The sequence below is a fragment of the Tamandua tetradactyla genome, chromosome 4 (assembly GCF_023851605.1).
Source record: "Tamandua tetradactyla isolate mTamTet1 chromosome 4, mTamTet1.pri, whole genome shotgun sequence".
Lineage (NCBI taxonomy): Eukaryota > Metazoa > Chordata > Mammalia > Pilosa > Myrmecophagidae > Tamandua > Tamandua tetradactyla.
Window position 1 is genome coordinate 17182325 of NC_135330.1, and position 20131 is coordinate 17202455.

The 20131-nt window shown below is 39.9% G+C and overlaps 1 long non-coding RNA gene across 1 annotated transcript in view; it reads right to left on the minus strand.

Annotated features, from left to right (window-relative positions):
- LOC143680194 (uncharacterized) overlaps positions 1-19895 on the minus strand; it is a 146104-nt gene extending 126209 nt beyond the window's left edge. The window contains exon 1 of the long non-coding RNA XR_013174042.1: positions 19745-19895. This is a non-coding gene — a long non-coding RNA (uncharacterized LOC143680194). The remainder of the gene's footprint in view (positions 1-19744) is intronic.
- Positions 19896-20131: the final 236 nt, after the last annotated feature.

Consider the following 20131-nt stretch of genomic DNA (forward strand, 5'->3'; position numbering starts at 1 on the left):
GCCACTTTCATTTAAATTATAACTCAATTTCATTTATTCAATACAATCCTATGAATTAAGTGGTTTGTTCCCACTATAGATGAAGAAATTTATGGTAAGAGGGTTTCAGTGAAATATTCAAATTCCAGTGATATTCTACTATGTATCAATTTCCAGCTTCTCTCAGATTAACCCAATGATTGTGTGGCAGAGAGCAAGGCATTTATTTAGGTTAAGGTCTATAATAGGTCTAGGTTCTGATGGAGGAGGTAGGAACTCTCATGTTGAATCTGAGGTCTTCACCCAGCGAAGTCTCTGGGTAAAGTATTAAAACTTTATAAAAAGAAAGCTCTCAAGGGGAGGTTGAGAGAGGAGAACAGAGAAACCTTATTCTGCTCTCAGTTTTTCTCTCTTGTCTGTTCAGGTAAGCCTGGATAGAAGCCTCTATATATACAGCAGCAGAAACAAAATGAATGATATCTACTCCTCACACAGTCACTCTGGTCACCACTTTAACCTCGAAATCTATGCAGAATAATTAAATTCAAACATTATTAAATACTGGTAGTTCCTTTGCTCTAGTCATACTTTCTTTAAAAAAAAACCACTAGGGAAATTATATGCAAAAATCATGCTAATTAAGCAGTCAGAAACAAATTTATACTAAGAATTTATTTAAAAAAAAGTTAGGAGATACAAAACCTGAGAAACTAAGTCATATACAATCAGCCATATTTTTCCTATTCTATATAAAGCTATATTCTATATTTTACCAGTCTAATGAGTAATCTAAGAAATTATATACAGGGTAGGTGAATTAATGTTACTGGAAAAATGTTAAACTTTGATATTTACAAAGTTTTACTTGTTCCCATCCTTTAGCTAAATGTGACAGCTCAGCTTTTGGGGACCATGCATATTACAGCAATCAACTATCCATGGGCTTTAAGATTGTATTTACTCATAAAAGACAAATGTCCTTCATTCCCCCTTGCAGGATTATGCTTGAAGTAGATTCTCAAATACATTGAGGCAATTTTTCCCACAGGGCTATATAAACAGTGGGTGGGGTCAGCAGCATAGTCAGGATCTCTTGCTATGAATGAGTAAGAATCAGTAACTTCAGTACCTTTCATCTATTGGGCCAGTGTCTGAAAAAGCCAGTCTTGGATTTCAAGACACTGGTTTCAAAGTGCTAACTCCATTTACAAAACCAGCACACTAGAGAGCGTAACACTTGAGGTTGTTTCACTTTATTGCAATTTAGGACATTCATAGCTTTTATAGTTGTTGCCACATGCAAGAAAATTCATATCTGGATATGAGGGAAAAAAGGAAATAAAAGTAGAGGGGGGAGGAGAGGATTGTACAAAGATGGCAAAGAAGCTCTAGGAAACAGTCCCTCCACTAAAACAACTAAACAGGCAGGAACTATCTAAATCTATTATTTTGAATCTGTAACATCGTGGAATATGGTGCATCATCCAGGGAAGAGTAGGAGGAACAGATTGCTAAACTGTGGTAAATACAAGTGAGTTCTGCCCTCTCCGCAGTAGCTTCGATCACCTATAATCCAGTCTTATGGTGGGCAGCCGTGGAGACTGCAGCATAGGTTCCCTGTGCAGTTTGCCAATGCCAGGGAGGGACATAAAGACATAGTCCTCCAAATTCTAGGTATGTATGATTATTTTTTGTTTTGATTAGCTACTTCAGATTGCTAGGGAGATGGCTATGAGGGTAGCCATTGCTCCAATTGCCCTTGGGGAAAGACAGCAGATGGATCTTAAAGACAGTAACCTTCCTCGAAACTATGGAAAAGAACTACAAGGTGTTGAATCTAGAAAATTCAACTTCAAAAGCCATAGAAGCTGCTGGCACCCTTGCTTCAGTCCTTGAGCTGTCTGTTAGGTTTGGATCCAGCTAGTCGATACCCTAGAGATTTTCTTGAATGCCAGGAGTTAATCAAAACAAACCAAACCAAAAACGCCTTTCACAGTTTTTGCAAACTGGCTGCCTCCCATCCCCCTCCACAATACAGGATGGAGTCAGCTTTTGTTCCTATTGTGGGTCTTGATACAGAAAGAGCAGAATGGTCTGGGGGATTATGTATGTAAGTGTCAATTATTTGGGTAGAAATCTAAGGGACCAAATTGGGGAACATGCCTTAGTTTCTCCTCCCAGAATTTACCCTGAAGGCAGGGAAGTGGCTTGCAGACACCTGGGACAGTGTAAGAAAGAATTAAGTCAAAGTGGCCTGAGGCAAAGCACTACTTGCATTGTATCTCACAAGAGAGCAGTCAGGAAAGGGTGAAAGTCTATCTCAAAGGAAGTAGAGAGGGCATGCACTGGAACTTCTGTAAACTGTAAATGGGGGAATTTCCAAAGCCAGGAGCAAGCACAAACCCAGAAATAGAAGCAGGCTTTGTGGTTCAACATAGGTTCAGTAAGACAGAGGACTTTACACTTTGCATTTGTCTTGATCAGCTCTTGATAGAACAGCTAATCTTTGAAGGAGATTACCAACCAATTCACAAAGACTGTGAAAGGTGTTTTTGCTTTGTTTTGTTTATTTTGATTAGCTCCTGGGATTCAAGGAAATCTCTGATATATCACTATCTGGATGTTAACTTAAGGAACAGACAGTTCAAGGACAGAATCCCAGCATTACCACTTTAAAATATTAAAACAGAAAGTGTGCAACAAAACATTACAAGACAAACAAAGAAACAGGAAATGTTGTCCACCCAAAAGAACATGAAAAAAAAAATCCAGAAACCATCAACAAAGAGGATCAGACTTTGTTTTTTTTAATTCTCTTTAATATGTTCAAGTGAATAAAGGAGAACAAGGAGGAAGAATGAAAGGAGATAAGGAAAACAAAGAATGAACAATATGGGAACCTTTACAGAGAAATACTAGAATTGAGGAACGCATGAACTGAAATGAACATGTCCTACATGGTTTCAACAGAAGATTGGAAGTGGCAGAAGAAAGAATCAGAAGCAAGAGGGTAGTTTTATGTAATATTCATAGTGCTGAAAGAAAACAATTGAGAGCCAGAATTTTACATTTAGTAAGACTTTCTTTCAAAAATGAAGGAGAGATTAAAATATTCCTAGATAAACAAAAGCTGAGGGAGTTCATTATCACTGGACCTGCCCCATCAGCAATGCTAAAGGGAGTTCTTCAGACTGAAAGGAAATAACACAGGACAAGGGATTAAAGCAGCAAAAAGAAATAAAGAACTCTTGTAAAAGTAACCATATGGGTAAATATAAGTGCCACTCTATTGCATAGTAAATTTCTGCATGTAGTTCAACTGCTTTTTTCTTACAAGTGTTAAAATGCAAACATAAAAAGTACTTAAGAGAACAGCAACTAAAGAAACAGAAACAATATGAAACACCTCCCGGAGCCACGACAGAGACAAAAAGACAGCGTACCCCATTCTGGAATGGCTGAACGGGCAGGGAGAATCCGCTGCGGTGAGATACCCGAGGGGCCCATGCTTTCCCGGGCCGGGGCTGCTGGCGACTGGGGTCCCTTCCACACACGTGGCTTCCCGGTCTCACTGGGAACGTTGGATAGCGGGGCCCTCCTGCCACGCTTGGCATCTTGGGCCAGCTGGGCAATTAGGACCGGCACTCCCCCAAGCCGCGGTGGCCAGCGACCCCCCTCCACGCGCGGTTTCCCGGGCTGACTGCGAGATTTGGATTGGCAAGTTAAAGGAGTCACAGCATCTTTTACTGGTGGGACCCGCAGACAGATGAGTGCCACCTACTGGGCAGGAAAAGAAAAACAGAACCCAGAGATTTCACAGAAAAACCTTTCAACCAGCCGGGTCCCACACCCAGGGAAATCTGATCAAATGCCCAGACACCAGCAGAAAATAATGGATCACGCTCGGAAAATTGAAGATATGGCCCAGTCAAAGGAACAAACCAAAGTTCAAATGAGATACAGGAGCTGAGACAATTAATGCTGAATATACGAACAGAAATGGAAAAACTCTTCAAAAATCAAATCAATAAATTGAGGGAGGACATGAAGAAGACATGGGCTGAACAAAAAGAAGAAATAGAAAATCTGAAAAAAACAAATCACAGAACTTATGGGAGTGAAGGACAAAGTAGAAAAGATGGAAAAAACAATGGATACCTACAATGGTAGATTTAAAGAGACAGAAGCTACAATTAGTGAACTGGAGGATGGAACATCTGAATTCCAAAAAGAAACAGAAACTATAGGGAAAAGAATGGAAAAACTTGAGCAGGGGATCAGGGAACTGAATGACAATATGAAACGCAAAAATATATGTGTTGTGGGTGTCCCAGAGGGAGAAGAGAAGGGAAAAGGAGGAGAAAAACTAATGGAAGAAATTATCACTGAAAATTTCCCAACTCTTATGAAAGACCTAAATTTACAGATCCAAGAAGTGCAGCGCACCCCAAAGAGAATAGACCCAAATAGGCGTTCTCCAAGACACTTACTAGTTAGAATGTCAGAGGTCAAAGAGAAAGAGAGGATCTTGAAAGCAGCAAGAGAAAAACAATCTGTCACATACAAGGGAAACCCAATAAGACTATGTGTAGATTTCTCAGCAGAAACCATGGAAGCTAGAAGACAGTGGGATGATATATTTAAATTACTAAAAGAGAAAAACTGCCAACCAAGACTTCTATATCCAACAAAATTGTCCTTCAAAAATGAAGGAGAAATTAAAGCATTTATAGACAAAAGGTCACTGAGAGAATTTGTGACCAAGAGACCAGCTCTGCAAGAAATACTAAAGGGAGCACTAGAGTCAGATACGAAAAGACAGAAGAGAGAGGTATGGAGTAAAGTGTAGAAAGAAGGAAAATCAGATATGATATATATAATACAAAAGCCAAAATGGTAGAGGAAAATATTGTCCAAACAGTAATAACAGTAAAAGTTAATGAACTGAATTCCCCAATCAAAAGACATAGACTGGCAGAATGGATTATGACCCAGCAATACCACTGCTAGGTATCTACTCAAAGGACTTAAGGGCAAAGACACAAACAGACATTTGCACACCAGTGTTTATAGCAGCATTATTTATAATTGCAAAGAGATGGAAACAGCCAAAATGTCCATCAACAGACGAGTGGCTAAACAAACTGAGGTGTATACCTACAATGGAATATTATGTAGCTTTAAGACAGAATAAACTTATGAAGCATGTAATAACATGGATAGACCTAGAGAACATTATGCTGAGTGAGTCTAGCCAAAAACTAAAGGACAAATACTGTGTGGTCCCACTGATGTGAACCGACATTCAAGAATCAACTTGGAATATATCATTGGTAACAGAGACCAGCAGGAGTTAGAAACAGGGTAAGATAATGGGTAATTGGAGCTGAAGGGATACAGACTGTGCAACAGGACTAGACACAAAAACTCAAAAATGGACAGCACAATAATACCTAATTGTAATGTAACTATGTTAAAACACTGAATGAAGCTGCACCTGAAATTAAAAAAGTACTTAAAATAAATAGTTTTGTATGTAAAAATGTATAAAGACATAATTTGTAATATTTACAAAAAAAGTGGGGAAATGGAGAGGTATAAGAACAATGCATATGTACATTATTTAAGTCAATTTGTATCAACTCAAATGTAAATATTAGTTATTGAGGATGTTAAATTTTAGCTCTATGGTGATTTGAACAGTGAATAAAAAAGTATTTGCAAAGTCCCCTTGGGGGAATGGCAAGAAAGGGGGGAAATTCAACTTCCCCAAGTAGAGAATTCTTGATATTCTCATAAGCAGTGGAGACAACCAAAGTAATAGGCTGAGCCCCCAATCTTGGGGTTTGTTCATATGAAACTTAACCCCACAAAGGTTAGTCTAAACCTACTTAAAATTAGGCCTAAGAGTCACCCCCCGAGAACCTCTTTTGTTGCTCAGATGTGGCCTCTCTCTCTACAACAAGACAAACAAACTCACTGCCCTCCCCCTTTCTACATGGTATATGACTCCCAGGGGTGTGGACCTTCCTGGAAATATGGGACAGAAATCCTAGAATGAACTGGGACTCAGCATCAAGAGATTAAGAAAAACTTCTTGACCAAAAGGGGGAAGAGCGAATGATTCAAAATAAAGTGTCAATGGCTGAGCGATTCCAAACAAAGTCAAGAGGTTATCCTGGAAGTTATTCTTGCACATTATATAGATATCACCTTTTTAGTTAAGGTGTAATGGAGAGGCTGGAGGAAACTGCCTGAAAAATGTAGAGCTGTGTTTCAGTAGCCATGTTTCTTGAAGGTGATTGTATAATGACAGAACTTTCACAATGTGACTTTGTGATTATGAAAATCTTGTGTCTGATGCTCCTTTTATCTACCTTATCAACAGATGAGTAAAACATATGGATTAAAAATAAATAAACAATGGGGGAACAAATGCTAAAATAAATTTAGTAGATTGAAATGCTAGTGATCAATGAAAGGGGTATGGTATGTACAAATTTTTTCTGTTTTCTTATTTCTTTTTCTGAATTGATGCAAATGTTCTAAGAAATAATCATGATGATGAATATACAACTATGTGATGATATTGTGAGTTATTGATTATATATCAAGAATGGAATGATCATATGGTAAGAATGTTTGTGTTTGTATGTTGTTATGTTTAATAAATAAATAAATCTAACATAAAGAAAATTAGCTCTATGGTAACCAAAAGGAAATATCTAAAAATATATATACTGAAATTATGAGATGGGATTCAAAATGTTACAATCCAAAAAAAAAAAAAAGAAAAATATATATAAGCATGAAAGTAGGCATTAATGGAAAAATTGAGGGCCAAAAAATGTATAAGACTTATATACACAAAATAAACAAAAGGACAAAGAATTGCATGCTTTATCAGTAGTTGCCTTAAATGTAAATGGATTAAACTTGTTGGTTAGAAAGAGAGATTGTCAGAAAGGATAAAAAACATGACTCAACTAATGCTGTTCTTAAGAGACTCACCTTAAATTCAAAGACACAGTATATTGAAAGTGAAAGGATGGAAAAAATTTACCATGCAGGTAGAAACCAGAAGAGAGCTGCAGTAGCTATACCAATATCAGATAAAATTGTTATGAGGGTCAAAGAAGGTCATTATATACTGATAAAAGCATCAATTATACAAGGAGACATGGCAATTACAAATATATGTACTAAAAGCAAAGCCCTGAAATATATGCAGCAAATATTGGCAGATTAGATAGGTGAAATAGATGTTTCAACATTAATAGTAGGAGACTTCAATACACCACTTTCCATAATGAATATAATAGCTAGACAGAAGGCCACTAAAAAAAAAAAATAAAAGATTTGAGTGATACTCTAAACCAAATAGACTGAACAGACATATAGAGAACACTTCACCCCACATCAACAAAATGCACACTCTTCTCTAGTGCACATGGATCAATCTCCAGTATAGACCATGCATTAGGTCACAAAACAAAGACTCAGTAAGTTAAAAAATATGGAAAATATACAATGTATCTTCTCCAACAACACTGGAATTAAGCTAAACATGAATAACAGAGAGAGAAATAAAAATTTCAAAAATATATGGAAATTAAACAATGTATTTTGACCAATGGGTCAAAGAAGAAAACACCAGGGAAATTATGAAATAATCTTGAGGTGATTGAAAATGATACCACAGCATACCAAAATTTATGGGATATGGCAATTTATGAGACAGAAATTTATAGCTGTAAATTCCTGTATTAAATAAGAAGAAAAACCATGTCAAAGATCTAACTTCAAAACCATGGGATCTAGTAAAAGAAGGGCAAACTAACCCCAAAGCAAGGAGAAGGAAGGAAATAACAATGGGTAGAGTAGAGAAAAATGAAATGGAGAATAAAAAACAGTAGAGAGAATCAACAAAACCAAAAATTGGCTCTTTGAAAAGATCAATAAAATCAACAAAACTTTATCTAGACTGAGAGTGGACATGAATAACTACAATCAAAAATGTAAAGGGGAACTTTGTTCTTGAACCCACAGAAATAAAAAGAACTATGAGGATTGCTTTAGTTTCCTTGGCTACTTAAGCAAACACCATGTGTCATGGTCAGGTTCATGTGTCAACTTGGCCAAATGGTGGTGCCGATTTGTCTGGTTTGACATGTGCTGGCTTGTCTGTTACTATGAGGACATTTCATAGAATTAAATCATGATCACATCAGCTGCATCCACAGCTGATTGCATTTGTTATCAGCCAAGGGGGGTGTCTTCTGCAATGAGTGATGTTTAATCTACTCACTGGAAGGCTTTTAAGAAGAAACCATAAGAGATAGTCTCCCTTCCTTCTTCAGCAGCAAGTCTCTCCTATGGAGTTCATGCAGACCCTTCACTGGAGTCATCAGCATCACAGCCCACTCTACGGATTTTAGACTTTACATTCCTCAAAAGTTATGTGAGACACTTTTATAAATTTTATATTTGTGGATATTTCCTGCCGATTCTTTTTCTCTAGAGAGCCCTAGCTAATATAGCTTGGTACCAGGAGTGGGGTGGTTCTTAAAAAACAGAATCTTAAAAATGGGTCTTATTTATTTATTGCATGGGCAGGCATCAGGAATTGAACCCAAGTCTCCAGCATGACAGGCAAGAACTCTGCCTGCTGAGCTACTGTGGCCTGCCTTTAAAAATGTTTTTTTTATGATTGGTTTTCTACTCTGACTGGACTCAAAGGCACTAAGGACTTTGATTCCCATAATCAGAATGATTCTGCCAATCCATGGTGTGGTTGGCAAAAGAGATAGTCAAAACATCACCATTTGATTCTTCTAATGCTTCACTTGTACAAAGTCAGGCTCTGGGGGATAATGTTTTTGACACTTTTATGGAGTTTTGTGGAAATAAGAGGTATACAGATGTTGGCTGGTTGTTAGATACACTGTATGCATAATAAGTGAAAGGGATGGGCTAAAGGCTTCAAATGGAAGCTTGCATACCATCTGACAGATGTAAATGTTTCTATGAGTGTCCTGAAGGAAAATCTTTTTTCCTGTGGCTGTAGACTTGAGATCTCCAAAAATCAGACTCAGAATCTTATTGTTAGAGTAGCAACTTTACAACATAAACTGAAATCTCAGTCTTGCATGGTGTCTGCTGTTAAAGTGAGGGCATTGATAGGAAAGGAATGGGACCCTGAAAAATGGGATAGTGACATATGGATTGATAATGACGTCAGTGGAGAAGTTGAAACCCTAGGTCATGTTGAGTCTTCTCTAGATAACTCTGTAATAGTCTGCCCTGAGAACACAGCCACCCCACCTTCAGTCCACCCCACTTCCAACCTGCCCTGAGGATTTGGCCACCCAGCCTCCACCTGAAGGGATTATCCCTAGAGTGATTAATCTTGTTTCACCAGATGAAACTGAAAATGAATGCCCTAGAGCAAATGGCTTGGAAGATACTTCTAATTCCTTTCATGACCCACCCCTACCATCTCTCATTTCTTCCAGATCTACAACTAGACTAAAGTCCAGACAGGCCCCATAAGATGAGGTACAAAGTATCACCCATGAGGAGGTATGTTATACCCAAAAGAACTGTGTGAGTTTTTCAACTTATATAGATAGAAATCAGGTAAATATGTGTGGCAATGGATTTTAAGGGTGTGGGATAATGGTGGGAGAAATATAAAGCTGGGTCAGACTGAATTGATTGACATGAGCCCACTCAGCAGAGATTCTGCATTCAATGTTATAACTCAAGGGGTTAGAAAAGGCATTAAGAGTTTGTTTGGATGGTTGGCTGAAACATGGATCAAAAGGTGGCTGACATTATCTGAGGTTGAAATGCCAGAACTGCCCTGGTATAATATGGATGAAGGGATCCAGAGACTTAGAGAGATTGGAATCTTGGAGTGAATTTATCATGGAAAGCCTACTCTTATACCCCAGGAATATCCAGAGGATGCATCTTTTACCAGAACCGTGAGAAATAAATTTGTGAGACTAGCACCATCATCCCCGAACAGTTCTGTACTTGCACTTCTCTGTAGGTCAGATTTTATGTGGGAACAGCTGCCACTGAGCTGGAATCCTTAAATACGATGGGAATGACTGGATCTGGAGCTAGCAGAAGCCAGGTGGCAACACTTAATCACCAAAGACAAGGTGGGCGTGGCTGTCATAATAGACAGCAGACTTTAAGCAGGAGTCAAAATAATCTGACTCACAGAGACTTGTAGCACTGGCTAGCAGATCATGGGGTTCCTAGAAGTACAAAAGATGGGCAGTCTACTAAATTCTTGTTTGAGCTGTATAAACAAAAGAGTTCTAGGTCAAATGAACAGCAGCCTAAATTGAATTACAAAAACAGAAAGTCATGGCCCCTTAATCAACTTCCAGACTTGAGGCAGTTTACAAACCCAGAGCCCCTTGAATGAGGGGGAAGCCAGGTCCCTTTGGGGGAGAACCCTGTTGCACTGCCACAAATTTATACTGTTAATCTTCCTTCAAGTCTTCCCCAAAGAGACTGATGGCCTTTTCCCAGGGTAATTGTGCATTGGGGAAAAGGAAATGATCAGATATGTCAGGGATTATTAGACACTGGTTCAAAAGTGACATTAATTTCGGGGAACCCAAAACATTACTCTGTTCCACCAGTCAGAGTGGGGGCTTATGGAAGTCAGAAGATCAATGGAATTTTAACTCAACCTCATCTCAAAGTGGCTCCAGTGGGCCCCTGGACCCATCCTGTAGTTATTTCCCCAGTTCCAGAATGCATAATTGGAATAGATACACAGAGCAACTGGCAGAATCTGTACATTGGCTCTCTAACTCATGGAGTGAGGGCTACTACGGTGGTAAAGTCCAAGTGGAAACCACTAGAACTGCCCCTACTTAACAAAAGAGTATATCAGAAGCAATACTGGATTCCTGGAGGGATTGCAGAGATCACTGCCACTCTTAAGGACTTGAAGGATGCAGGGGTGGTGATTCCCATCACATGCTCATTCAACTCTCCTATTTGGCCTGTCCAGAAAACAAATGGGTCTTGGACCATGATGGTGGATTACCATAAGCTCAACCAGGTGATAACTCCAACTGCAGCTGCTGTTCCAGATGTGGTATCATTGCTTGAGAAAATCGATACATCCCCTGGTACCTGGTATGCAGCTATTGATCTGACAAATGATTTTTTCTCAGTAGCTGTTAGTAAGGACCACCAGAAATAGTTTGCTTTCAGCTGGCAAGGCGAGCAATACACTTTCACTGTCCGACCTCAGGGGTATATTAACTCTCCAGCCCTATGTCATTATATTGTCTGCAGGGACCTTGATCATTCCTTCCTTCCATAAGATATCACACTAGTCCATTACATTGATGATATCATACTGATTGGACCTAGTGAGCAAGAAGTAGAAACTACTCTAGACTTATTGGTAAGGCATTTGCATGTCAGAGGATGGGAGATAAATCCAACAAAAATATAAGGACCTTCCACCTCAGTCAAATTTCTAGGTGTCCAGTGGTGTGGGGCATGTAGAGATATCCCTTCTAAGGTGAAGGATAAGTTTTGGCATCTGGACCCTTCTATGACCAAAAAAGAGGAACAACACCTATTTCATGTCTTTGGATATTGGTGGCAACATATTCCTCATTTGGGTGTGCTACTCCAGCCAATTTATTGAGTGACCAGAAAAGCTGCTAATTTTGAGTGGGGACATGAACAGGAGGAGGCTCTGTGACAGGTCCAGGTTGCTGCACAAGCTACTCTGCTGCTTAGACCATATGGTCCAGCAGATCTAATGGTGCTGGAAGTGTCAGTGGCAAATACAGATGCTGTTTGGAGCCATCAGCAGGCCCCTATAGGAGAACTGCAATACAGACCTTTTGGAGCAAAGCTTTACCATCTGCTAAAAATAACTATTCTCCTTTTGAGAAACAGCTTTTGGTCTGCTACTGGGCGTTAGTAGAGACTGAATGCTAAACCATGGGCCACCAAGTTACCATGAGATCTGAGTTGCCTATAAGGAGCTGGGTGTTGTCTGACCCACCAAGGCATAAAATTGGGCTTGTACAGCAGCACTTCATCATAAAATGGAAACAGTATTATTCTAGTTTGCTAGCTGCTGGAATGCAACACACCAGAGATGGATTGGCTTTTAATAAAAAGACATTTATTTCATTAGTTCTTCAGAAGAAAGGCAGCTAATTTTCAACTGAGGTTCTTTCTTACATAGTAAAGTGCAAAGCTATCTCTGCTGGCCTTCTCTCCAGGCCTCTGGGTTCCAACATCTTTCCCCGGGGTGATTCCTTTCTGCATCTCCAAAGGCCTGGACTGAGCTGTGAGTGCCGAGATGAGGTATGCTGAGCTGCTTGGGCTGTGCTACATTGAGGTCTCTCATTTAATCACCAGCCAATTAATTCAAATGTCATTCATTACAGCAGACACGCCTTTTAGCTGACTGCAGATATAATGAGCAACAGATGAGGTTCATGTACCATTGGCTCATGTCCACAGCAACAGAACTAGGCACATTTACCTGACCAAGTTGACACCTGAACCTAACTACCACAGGCATATATGAGATAGGGCCAGAGCAGGTCCTGAAGGCACAAGTAAGTTACATGAGAGAGTGGCCCAAATGCCCACAGTCCCCACTCCTGCCACATTACCTTCTCTTTCCAAGAGCAGAGCTGTGGCCTCTTGGGGAGTTCCTTACAGTGAATTGACTGAGTTTACAGATGGTTCTGCATGATATGCAGGTACCACCCAAAAGTGGACAGCTGCAGCACTGCAATCCCTTTCTGAGATGTCCCTGAAAGACAGTGGTGAGGGGAAATCCTCCCAGTGGGCAGATCTTTGAACAGTGCACCTGGTTGTTCATTTTGCTGGCCAGAGGTGCATTTGTATACTGACTCATGGGCTATTGCTAATGGTTTAGCTGGATGGTCAGGGACTTGGAAAGACCATAATTGGAAAATTGGCAACAAGGAGGTCTGGCAAAGAGGTACGTGGACAGATCTTTCTGAATGGGCTAAAAACATGAAGATATTGGTGTCCCATGTTAATGTGCACCAGAAGGTGACTTCAGCAGAGGAAGGTTTTAAAAATCAAGTGGATAAAATGACCTGTTCTGTGGATACCAGTCAGTCTCTTTCCCCAGCAACTCCTTTTATTGCCCAATGGGCTCATCAACAAAGTGGTCATGGTGGTAGGGATGGAGGTTATACATGGGCTCAGCAACATGGACTTCCACTTACCAAGGCTGACCTAGCTATAGTCACTGCTGAGTGCTCAATCTGTCAGCAGCAGAGACCCACACTCAGCCCCCTATATGGCACCATTCCCCAAGGTGACCAGCCAGCTACATGGTGGCAGGTTGATTACATTGAACCACTCCCTTCATGGAAGGGGCAGTGATTTGTTCTAACTGGAATAAACACATACTCTAGATATGGGTTTGCTTTCCTTGCATGCAATGCTTCTGCAAAAACTACCATCTGTGGACTTACAGAATGCCTTATCCATTGCCATGGTATTCCACACAGCATTGCTTCTGATCAAGGAACACACTTTACAGCAAGTGAAGTGTTGGAATGGGCACATGCTTATGGAAATCTCTGGTCTCACCATGTTCCCCATCATCCAGAAGCAGTTAGATTGATAGAACGGTGGAATGGCCTTTTGAAAACTCAATTACAGTGCCAACTAGGTAGCAGTACCTTTCAGGGCTGGGGTAATGTTCTCCAGGAAGCTGTGTATGCTCTGAATCAACATCCGCTGTATGGTGCCGTTTCTCCCGTAGCCAGGATCCATACTTCCAGGAACCAAGGAGTGGAAAAGGGAGGGGCACCACTCACTATAATCCCTAGTGATCCACTAGGAAATTTTTTGCTGTCCCTGCAACCTGGAGCTCTGCTGGCCTACAGGTTTTAGTTCTAGAAGGGGGAGTGCTTCCACCAGGAGAAACAACAAAGATTCCATTGAACTGGAATCTAAGGCTTCCACCTGGTCACTTTGGGCTACTCTTGCCCCTGGATCAACAAACAAAGAAAGGGATTACTTTATTGGCTGGAGTTATTGATCCTATCATGGGGAAATAGGACTGCAACTACACAATGGAGGTAAAGAAGAGTTTCCCTGGAATATAGGAGATTCCCTAGGGTGTGTTTTAGTACCACCATGCCCTGTGATTAAAATCAATGGAAAACTGTGACAACCCAATCCATAGAGGACTACTAATGGCTCTGAAAATTCAGGAATGAAGGTTTAGGTCACTCTACCAGGCAAAGAACTATGGCCATCTGAAATGCTTGCTGAGGGTAAATGGAACATGGAATGGGTAGAGGAAGAAGATAGTAATCAATATGAATGATGACCACATGATCAGTTACAGAAACAAGGACTGTAATGCTGTTTTGTTCATATTATAGTATTTAAGTTGTAAGATATCAAGTTTAAGAGTGACTATGCACCCAAGAACTTGCACCTTATTCTGGGAAGATGTAATGCATTTTTGGTTGTAAGTGGACAGTTGAGCATTATTAGGTGAGGGGAAAAAATATGTCCTTTAGTTCTCTATTTAGAAATTAAGTATGGTTAAAGGTGATGTTTATAGCTGCCAAGTTGACAAGGGGTGGACTGTCATGGTCAGGGTCATGCATCAACTTGGCCAGGTGGTAATGCCTATTTGTCTGGTTGGGTAAGTACTGGCCTGTTACTACGAGGACATTTCATAAAATTGAATCGTGATTAAGGTGACTGCATCCACAGCTGATTACATTTGTAGTCAGCCAAGGGGAGTGTCTTCTGCAATGAATGATGTTTTAATCTAATAACTGAAAGGCTTTTAGGGAAGATTCAGAAGAGACAGACTCTCTTCCTTCTTTGGCAGCAAGCCTCTCCCATGGAGTTCATCCAGACCCTTCATCTGAGTCATCAGCTTCACAGCCTGTCCTATGGATTTTGGTCTCTATGTTCCTCAAAATTTATATGAGACACTTTTATAAATTTTAGATCTATGGATATTTCCTGCTTATTCTGTTTCTCTAGAGAACCCTAGAATGCCATGCAATGGGTTGGCTTAAATCAAGAGATTTAAATCTCTTTCCAAGAGATTTAGAAAGCCTACAAATAATTGGATTATGACCCACTGACTGAAGTAACCTCACCAAAAGGTCTTACTTACACTGGGCTCATGCCCACCTGAATGGGTTAATTTTAAGAACATGTTTATCTGGAGAACATAGCTCCAAACCACCACACTCCTCTGGACCCAGAAAAACTTGTTCTTTCTATTTACAAAATATATTCATTCTGTCATTACATCCCCAAAGCCTTAAATCATTTCAGAAACAATGCCAAGTACAAAGTATCATCAAAATATGTTATGCTTCTGCTCTGGGGCACAATTTCCCTTTGTCCATGGACCCACAAAATCTAGAGAAAAATTAACCTGCTTCTAATATGCAATGGAAAGACACTCATAGGATAGACATTCCCATTCCAGAAGGATAAATTGGAACAAAAACAGGTGTCACAGGTCCCAAACAATTCTGAAACCCAGCAGGAGAAACTCCATTGGATTTTAATATCTGAGAGTCACCTATGGATCAATGTTTTGTCCTTTGGGCCTGATGGAGAAGCAGGCCCACATCTTCCAAGTTCTTGCACAAAGGTTATGCTTTCATTGAACACTGGTGTGAACTACACCCTCTCGAAGTCTTGACATGGTGGTCAGACTCTCTGAAAACCAGAGGACAGAGGACCCATCATTTCCAAGCTTTGGGCTGACAACACTCTCCCTGAACAATGGGACAAGTGCAGAGGTAGACCTGCCCTTTCCACACACCTGGGTGTGCTGGCTCTTTTGGCCTGAAGAGATCTCTTTAGTCTGGACCTCTGCTTCCTTGTTTATACCCTTCAGGCCAATTTTCTTTGAATTTGTCCCTTCTTTGTCCTTTCTGTCCAGGCTGGCAGTGGTTCTGCTCATACAAATTTTGCAAAAATCTTATTGTTTTTGCATGTAGTTCACAGGGATCTAAACCATCAGACAGTAGAACTTCCCGGGATCCTCCCTGTATACGTATATGGCATTTCTAATGTTGACTTCCACTGAAATGGCTGACTTATTTCATGTTCAGTTATCCCCTCACATGAAGCACTGTTCTCTGGAGACTCACTTTCCAGAAGCTCAGGAAGGGCCATGATAGAGCTATTTCTGATCCTAGTCTCATAGTAAACTATCTAGATGGGCTCAGAATTTTCTAAATCATCAATTTTCTGCTTTCTTTGTGTTTAGAAGCTCAATTCTTAGCTTATCCCTTTCCTCTTGCATTTCACTATAAGCTGCAAAAAAGAAACCAGACTGCATCTTCCACACACATCTTGGAAATCTAAGCTAAATATCCAAGTTCATTGCTCTCAAGTTCTGCCTTCCTTCCAACATTAGAACATTAGAACAGAGAATTTTGCCAAATTCTCTGCCACTTTAAAGCAAGGCTTGCCTTTCCTCTGGTTTCCAGTATCACACTCATCATTTCCTTGTAAGGTTTCAATGGAAGTACCTTTAACATCCATATTTCTTTTAAGAGTCTCTTCAAAGAAATCAAAGCCTTTTCTATCAAATACCACACAATTCTTCCAGCTTCTACCAATTACACAATTCCAAAGCCATTTCTACAGTTTTGGTATTTGGCATAGCAGCACTTGGTACCAAGATCTGTTTTTAATTTCCTTGGCTGCTCCAGCAAATATCATGCAATGGGTGGGCTTAAGCAATGGAATTTTACTGGCTCATGGTTTGAGGCTAGGAGAATTAAAAAATGGAGGTGTGAGTAAGGAGAGTCTTTTTTCCCAAAAGTGGCATCCAGAGGCTGTCTTAATAGTGATCCTTGATGTTGGGTTCTTCTATCATATCACGTTACATGGCAATGTCATATGGTGGCTTCTTCTAGCTTCTTCCTTCTCTTCTGGGTTCTTTTTGGAGCTCCTTCTGTGGCTTTCTCTTCTCTGTCTGAGTTTCATTCTGCTTATAACAGACTCCAGTAATAGGATTAAGACCCATCCTGAGTGAGGTGGGCCATACGTTAACTGAAGCAACCTCATCAAAAGATTCTACTTACAATGATTTCACATTGTAATGGATTAAACTAATAATATGTTTTTTTCTGGGGCACATTTCTGGGAAATAGTCTCCCTTTAAATCTACTTCCATAAAAAGGGGCTACTCTAAACCTCTAGATCTTGAGACACCTAGAAATGCAAATTCTGCTCCTACTACTGTGTTCTTTGCATGAAATTATGTATGGCTGGCTCTGTACAATTCGGTTCATATTCTTCACCCTCAGGCAGCTGAAGGACACTTTCCCCTTCTTTGCCTTATGATAGGGGTGTGATGGCAAAAGCTGTCATTTAGCCCAGTGTTTTCAAATCCAGCTTCCTGAGCATTTGTTTTAAAAGCCTTCAGTTTGTTTTTCCTCAGGACTCCAGACTTGGTAACAGCTCGGTGTGTAACTAAGACAAGAAAGGGAGTGATGTTGGAAGAAGAGGAGGAGGGGAGAGAGGGAGGGACAGAGAGTGAGAGAGGAAAAGAGAGGGAAGGAATTAACAAAGATGGACTGGGGACAAGAAAGTGATATGAAAGAGTGAAAAGAGAGAAGAAGAGTTAAGAGAAAAGGGAGGAAGGGAATGAGAAAGATTAGTGAGGAATGAGTAACTTAAGGAAACTGGAGAAAGCAAAGGGACAGGAACACCCAGCAGCTGTTTGGAATAGATTGCGTGCACCATCCATTCCGTGTGGACTCTTTCCTGTGTTCGTCAGTCGTCTGCAATGTGGTGATTAATCATTCATGTCAGAATCCCTAATCCTATTCAATGGAAAACAAATGCCATGGCACCCAGCCCTTTGCTTATCCTATGCACTCCTTGTGCTAGCCTGGGTGAGGCTGTCTGGGATGAAGATGGTTTTCTGGGGACCCTCAATGCAAATTTTGGGCTGCACCACATGTTGGAGATGCTGTATGATCTCAAGGGCTCTGCTTTTTATGGAAAGAAAAAAATCACTAGCAATAAAGGTCAAGTTGTGCTAGTTAAGCAAACAATCAACAGTCATTTATTTTGCTTTTAAAGAGAATAGCCTCAGTTATTTATAAAGCTCAGTTCCTCCAAGGAACATAGTACAGCTTATATCAGTTACTTCATCAGTTCTCCTGACATCCCTTTGTGGCGGGGGTTAGCTCTGTTGTCTCATTTTGCAAATTCTTTCTTAGGTTGTGCAATCATTTTTCCTACCCCTTTCTGTCTTCTGGCTTAATTTTGTTTATCACTTTTTTTCTCATCCACATGAGGCTTGCAGTGGAAGAAACAGTTTTAAAAATGATTTGCCTAACATGCATTAACACAGGCCGACTTGGAAATAACCATTTGAACTAGGAAAATAAAGAGATTGTATAACATAGGGGTTAAGTTTTCAGGCTCCAGAATCAGAAAGGCCAAGCTTTCAATCTCAGTTCTTCTCTGGGGAAGCTGTGTAACCCATGGCACACAGCTTTGCATCCATAATCATCAATTTCCTCACATGTTAAGACTGAAATAATGGTAAAGCCTAAAGGAACAGATGTACATAAATCGTGTGATGCATAGTAGGTACTCAATAAATGATGACTCTTTTGTGTAGTGAAGCAGAAAACTGAATCTTTTGACTTTCCAACTCACTCTTTTTGAGGTAGAATAACTCAGCAGGTAGAATAGTATACCTTTTCAGTATATACTACAAAGCAGAGTTTCTAGCATGTCTGCCCTAATAAGTCCAAGACACTTTAGTAGCTTTAAGAACTAAAATATGATGGTGGTCCCAACTTCGTACATCTCTAATTCCATGTAGAATATGGATAAGGGAGTACAATAAAAATCTAGTTTTTCCATGATTACCATGTTTTTTAAAAATATACAATTTCTTTTCAATATGTTCTCCTCACTGTTGGCATGCCTCTGCTGGTGACTTACATAGCAAGTTGGCTGTTGATGACACATCACTGGATACCCACAGCAAGAGGAGTCTGAAGCTTGACTCTAGATGAGTTCTAAGACTTTGTTTATTGAAGACCTACTGTGATTTAGGTCACATGATAAACACTGACTTTAATTAATATTCATATAAAATATTATGTTTTATTAAATTGAATAAATAATGATATAGAATGCAAAATTCTGATCAATTATAAAGTTAAAACATATACACCCTTCTGTAGAAGACCCAGATTTTAGGGCCTATGAGTTGGAATACTGCAATGGGAAACTTTGAGAAATACCAGATCAGAATAAGAAAGACATAGTGAAAACAAAAATAAAAACTAACAATAAATCTATAATCAACCAGCCAGTAGTGATAGATTATAGTCTATTTATAGGTGAAAGGTATTCATAATCTTACCTTTAATGTGTTTCTTTCTCTAAAATGTAAGAACTATAAGTGCTACTCCATGAAATATAGAGACTAAATGTGAAAAACTAAGAAATGCTCCTTCACAGAATAAACTTGTCCCAAGAGGAGAGAGCACTTAGCAAGACACTCATCCAAAGTTAGAACTCAAGAAATGTGAGTTGAGTTAAGTCGTGTAAAGAACTGAGATTAAGTATGGTAGTGAGCATGGGAAAGCACGTGATGCTTCTTAGTAATTCTCCAGTCGCTAAGACAATGCCATGGGGGATAATTATTACATTTCCCAAAAAAAAGTTTTTCTAAAAGACAGCTTACCTGAAAAATAGCTTTTGGCTTCATAGTTGGACACCGGATTCTGGGAGAGATAGGATATGGATCGCAGAGTGGCGTTTCTCATATGTGCATGCTGTGCTGAGTCCTGTGAATAAGTAGTAGAGATCTTGCTGATGCAGAGTTTCCAACAAGACTGATTAGGAAGAAACACAGCCCCAAAAGGCCACTCCCAGTGGCTTCACTTATTCTTGGTCATTGGGACTTTCCTATTACAGAAAGCACATGTGAGACAAATTCCTGGGCAATGGCCCAGGTGTTACAGAAGAAATGTGAGTGTCAGATACTGGTTGGATTAAATAACTCCTATGGTCCCTACCACCTATACTTGTAAGACAGTTTGTCATTCAAAGGGTTAGAATTAAATACCCT